At 39.6% G+C, this 6,024-nt stretch overlaps 1 non-coding gene across 1 annotated transcript; it reads left to right on the forward strand.

Annotated features, from left to right (window-relative positions):
* The first annotated feature begins 4,577 nt into the window (after positions 1-4,577).
* trnam-cau lies at positions 4,578-4,657 on the forward strand. The gene has a single exon. It is a non-coding gene; the product is annotated as a tRNA-Met (tRNA).
* Positions 4,658-6,024: the final 1,367 nt, after the last annotated feature.

Below are 6,024 nucleotides of genomic sequence, written 5' to 3' on the forward strand. Positions count from 1 at the left end.
CTACATTTGGCTTCAGTCTTGATATTGGAAAATATTCTAGTTTCAAGTCTTAACAAAAAAAATATATTTTGCAATTTTAACAGAAACTCGTTCATTCAATACGTAATTCAAGAAAAAAAAACAAAAAATTGCAAATACGGTGGTGTGGTTGCTTTGACTTCTGCTAAGTCTGAGCTACAGTAGAGTTGATCTACGCCTCATGTGATTATGCATTAATTTACATTCACGTACATTATAATCCATCTGCCACTTATTTTGCTGATCTGCATTATCGATCAGGCCTTGAATGTGGTTTAGCTTAATAATATTTACCTATCCACATGGCTTCATATCAGCTCTGAATTTTGTATTAGAAGCTATACTCTTCTACAATTCATTTATGGGGTGGGTGGATCTGTGTGTGTGTGTGTGTGTGAATAGTAGGGAAACAGGTGGCTGAGTGAGTCTTTTAATCCCCATCTCTCATCTGAGTTTTTTTCATTTGACATCATCTTTTGGATCGCATTGATCAACCGTCTTTCAATCCAACTAAGTCATTTTTGCTTCATTCCGTGATCTTTACTTTTCTTTAAAGATTTCACACGTGTAACGTTATCAAATGCCTTATGAAATTTTAATCTTATATCGGTGCAAATTATATCCACTACTGGACTGTCATTCACCAGTTTAGTGACTGCCATTCCTTAGCTAATAGCTGACTTAGCATGGATGGTGGAACCAAACCAAATCTTGATATGACCAGATCTATATAGTTCAGTTCCACAATGTTCATACAGGTTCACGTGTGAACCTTGGCAGTGAATGTCGACAGGCCACTTGCCTGTAAAGGGCCTCTGACCTCTACCCACCCAGATGGCATAATTTCAATCCACCTTGGCATTTGAGGTCTGTAAATTGAAACTGTTTTATGTAACTGCATTTTTACTTCTGTGTTTCTCAGGCTCTTGCTTCCTTGTATTCATGATTTTGAGGAATGAGCATCAAAGTGCACTTTAATTAAAAAAAACTAGGAACAGGTCACTGCATCTGAAGTGGTAGGACTGAGGGCAACACTCAGTAGTTATGCCAGACTTGAAACAAAAAAACAATGGGTTAATTTTTTTCTCGTACGATCATTTTATTCTATTTAAATGGCCATTTGGGTGATTGACGTTATTGGAATACTTGTTTACCTTTTATTTTTAAATTTGTCCTTATCAAACAGAGTGCTTGGGAACAGAATATGTTCCTATTTGAGGAACCCAGTGTCAGCCTCAAGCAGTCGTAGGGATTAGTTATAGAGTAAATTTCCCTCTGGTATTACCTGATTAGTTATAGAGTAAATTTCCCTCTGTTCTGCTGTAATGTGCCTCAGGCCCAATCTACACCATTTTCACTTCCTATACCAGCCATCCTGTGACCTCTGGCTGACGACAAAACCAACTCAGTGCCAAATTGTCAAACAAGTGAATGAAGTTGAGTATAGTTTAAAAATATTTTCACTTAATGGTTTTTAAGGTTTACAAGTCTTGAGTTTGTGGTGCTTTTCTGTGAGATGGAATCTGAGTAACGTATGAATCCTTTATACTTAATTTGTAATGCATTTAGATTCCTTTGTATAACTTGACAGCAATTTAAAAGAACAAGTGCAACCGCCACCGGCAGTATTGCATTTGTGGTGAGCCTTAAACAAGGAAAGCAATGGGTAAAGATAAAGCTACTTCAGGTCAAATTAGGAAGTCCATGTTCTTTAGTTATAGTTTCTCAAAAAGGTATCTTTGTTAGTTGCATGTTGAGTGCTAAGAATTATCTTGTTTCACTAGAAACAGTCTACACCAGTCTACAAAGCGATTACTGACAAAGAAGTGCATCTGATCCCAACCAGCCTCGTCTACAGCATCTTCTGAAGGAAGCAGTGCTGTATAAATAAATTGAGTTAAGAGCAAAAGCGTTCACGTGTCACAAGGTGCCTTAAAAAAAATCTGGAAACGTTTTCAAGAGTTATTGATAGGTTTACAGACCCTGAAACCTTGGAGAGGGTGTGAGCGTGTCTTTGAGAAAATAAACTCATCTGTAAATGTTATTGTGAAGTAGGGGAATACAGTGTTGTGAGTCAGAATATTCGAAATGCAAACAAGCAGATTCTTAATGTTTTTTATGCAGGTTATTGAACTTTTGAACAGTTCTAGAGATCACTGAGTAAACAGTAATGGCACTGCTAGAAACATTATCCTTGTATTATAGAAGACACGGTGTAATGAGAATGAAGCTGGGGGTACTTCATAACCAGTAAAGTGAATTTCAGGTCTTTGATCTTATCTCATACAAACAAACCCAGGGCTGATTTGCTGGGGATTCGAACTTTCTTCTCTCTCAAACTTATTTCACTTGATACTTGAAAGAGTTTGGTTTGAAGCAAAAGAAAACGGTTGTTCTGCATTACTCAACCTCCAACATGCACTCCAAATATAGCTATCTGGATCAGCAGTCCACCACACATCCCTTTTTGCTGAAGCCCCATTCTGTTGGAAGGGGAAGTTGTGAGTAACACTGCTTTGGACAGATAGCAGAAATGAGCTATTAGGACATGCCTCTCTGGTACTGAGAATGATTGTTCATCTCCCTAATCACATAGGAGGCTTCCTCACATTATTAATATTTACCATCTCACATTCTAAATTGAGTAGCAAACTAAGGTGTTTCAGCATTTAGTATCAAATTTGTTCACTGCAACAACTAAGTTAAGTGGTGTGTTCAGCAGTCCTCCATTCATCCCGCTATTTACCCCCTTGTTTCTTTCTCTCTTTGCCTCTGTCTCAGCATTGGATCTGGCCTCTTCACATATCAATGTATGAAAAAAATGCCTTTTGTAACTATTCGTAGTATTTTGAGCTTCTGCTTTTTTTTAATGAAATCACAACCTGTAACTTCCCCTAAATGGGTTTATTGATCAGTTATAATCTTTAATTGTATATGAGTTCATATTCTAACTTTGGAAGTCTGTGACTTTTCATACATTTCTCCATGTGCAATAATTCCTTTTGACTCCGATTAGTGGATCTTGTAATAATATCCTTGTTACTAATGTTCTGTCTGTTTTCGTTTCTGTATTTGAGAATTATAAATAAAATGTTTTTTCCTTTCAAAGTAAAAGGAAAGCATTAAGGGGACCGTTTATCTGATGAGATATTTTGGGGGAATTAAATCATTGTGACATACTTGAGGGGTTGGGTGGGGAGGGGGCATTCAACTGAGCCAGGTATCAACAGAGACGTCAACAGGTGGGATTTTTGATGGTGTGGACAACGGTGGTGACTATCAAGTAATACATTGCATGTTTTACCCCAATATTTATAAAATCCTGTCGATTGCTTTCTTTGCAACTATTTAAGTTCCGATTAGCGTAACATTTATTTCAGTGGTGGCTTTCTCAAAACATGTTAGCATTGCTTCCCTCAGAAGCCTATATACAATGCCTATACAGTGAACCATCACAGAATCAGGCTCAGAATGGAGCCTTGTGAGACCAGCGCGGGTAGGCCTGGCGAGAGAGTGAGATTTGACTTGTGGCCAGTGGAATTGAAACCAGTGAGTGAGCGGGGCTGGGTGAGGGAGGAGAAATGACTAGCTCATGGATAAAGGGCCCCTTGCCGTGATAACCAGGTACCTTGGTTAGGCAAACTCTGATCGCCTCCCCTGCCAAAAGAGATCACCAGTTCCACTGCTCGGAATGACAGTAATTCACACAGGAAATCATTTACTTCAAACGTGAGTAGCAAACGGCAAAGAAATTCACCAGCAGGTTCTGTGCACGCACACAGCTGTAAGTGTCATTTACCCTCTTCTAACAAGCATGATGTTCTTCTTCAGTCTTCGATCAGATAAGGCAACGCAAAGTTCTAGCTGAAATGTGATCTTTGATGAATCGAACTCTCTAAAAACAGAGATGTCTCAACAACATGATAAGGCCCTATATCCATTACAAGGATTATTATCAATCCTAATCATAATTAATATTCATTTGATATAACGCCTTATTGCATTGTCGAGTTCGCGTCGCCAGACCATTCGAATGAAGTTATTTCCTGTTTACCTTAGTTTTGCTTTTGGTGCATTTCTGTTGACTGCCTCACCAACTCGCAACAGTTGAGTCAATGTAGAGAAAAACATAATAAAAATTGTAGAGGAGTTTGTTACACTCACAGTGTGTATCTTATCCTTCAAATGATAGAAACCAAAATCTTAATGCCATCTTTTTTTCCAGATGAACTTGAGCATCAAAGAAGTCTGTGTCAAGTGTGATCTGTCCTCAGATACACTGTTTTATTTATTTCTGTCTCTCTCTGAAAGTAAACTGAAACGCTGAACAAATTGTTCCAACCTCTCCTCTGCTGGATCCTGGCTCCGAGACTGGAGGGAATGGATGAGCAGGGCAGATGTCAGGCTGGTTTTATAAGCAAAATGTCTGGGTCCCAGCGATAAAACAAATCTTGTCTTAGTCAAACAGATCAGGCTTGGCTTGCATTCTACGCTTGAAGATCCACACGTTCAAGGGCTGAACTTTCTGCCTTCGGCCATCGGGTACCACCTAATTTTGTGGTCTTGTAGCTCAGTGGTGAGAGCGCTCGCCTCATAAGCGAGAGGACCCAGGTTCGATTCCTGGACAGGGGCGAAACCTTAGGCAAGTTTCCTTACTCCACACGCCTCTGTTTACCTAGCAGTAAGTCTGAACCTGGTTGTTAGCTGATTGGCTTTACGGGGGTAATAATCCCTCAAAAAAAGTGGTCATTCAATCCACGACTATTTGTGGGACATGGCTGCGCGCAATTGGCTGCTGCATTTTGCCCACCCAAAATACACAATCAATACACTTTACAATAGATTCTGTGAAGCGCTTTGAGACATCTTGAAGACATGATTAGCCGCTACATCAAACGCAAGGATTATTATTATACTATTATTTTATTATCTTAACACGAAAATATTTGATTTGGGGGGTGGGAGGGATGCAGTTTGAAAATGTTTTATTCTTTTGTTCCCGTTTCTTTGCTCTTGTGAAGAGGTGCACAAAAGAGTGTTCCAAATTTTATTGTCCTCTTGTAATATTTTCCTCCTCCCCCTTAACCCCCTCCCCGCTCCTCTCTTTCCGTAAGTGGAGACACTGACTCTTACTAAGTATTTTATTACCACAAAAGTGCCTAAACCATAATGTACTTCAATTAGATAAACAAACAGTATCGAGCAATTGTGTTGAGTGAAATCTCTCCCCAGATAAAAGGCCCTGATCGTGTTCTGATGGAAAGAAATGTTCTAATTGCGTGCTGGCCGCTGATTCTGTGCAATCTCTTAGAAGTCGAGGGCTTTGTGAGCAAACATTTCCATCAGCACAACTCAATGACGAATAAAATTACATTCAACCTAGCCATTTTATAAGACCTGACTTACAAAATGACTAGGTTGAATGTAACTTTATTGGAGAAGCGAGCTGATAGATAACGCTTCATGGATTTGTGCAGTTTCTGGAGAATATGGTTGGGAATGTGAAGGATGTGCCCCCACCCCTCGCCCCACCTTCCCATCTCGCTGATTTTATTTCTCTTCCTTTCTTGACGATAGTGAATCGTGCTGCATTATTGTTCCGTGGCTGGTCATCAATCGCTCTCAGGTTTTCATTCGAAGTATCTTCAGCCAACATTTTGCAGAAGCAGGGTTAGCAATTGAGAACTTGAATGGTTCCCACACAAGCCCCAGGGACATTTTTTTTTAACTTCCCAATTTGCTTAGGAAACATAGGACCTTGCTGGTCTTCAGGGCTCAGCATCACACTGTGGTGCGTTTACCTACCTCAGAGACACTTCTGTTGCTTTGCACATTTAAAGAGCTGTTATTTGCATTTAGTTGGAACATCTTCACAGGATTTTATTCGGTGTGAGTTGCCGGTGGTGAAGGAATTAGTTTGCTTATTCATCTTGTTATTCAGATATTTTATTGCTAACGCTAACAATGCATCATTCTGCATTTGTCCTGCGCCAAAAGCAAAACAGC

This window comes from Callorhinchus milii, unplaced genomic scaffold (assembly GCF_018977255.1).
Source record: "Callorhinchus milii isolate IMCB2004 unplaced genomic scaffold, IMCB_Cmil_1.0 Scaffold72, whole genome shotgun sequence".
In the NCBI taxonomy this organism is placed as follows: domain Eukaryota; kingdom Metazoa; phylum Chordata; class Chondrichthyes; order Chimaeriformes; family Callorhinchidae; genus Callorhinchus; species Callorhinchus milii.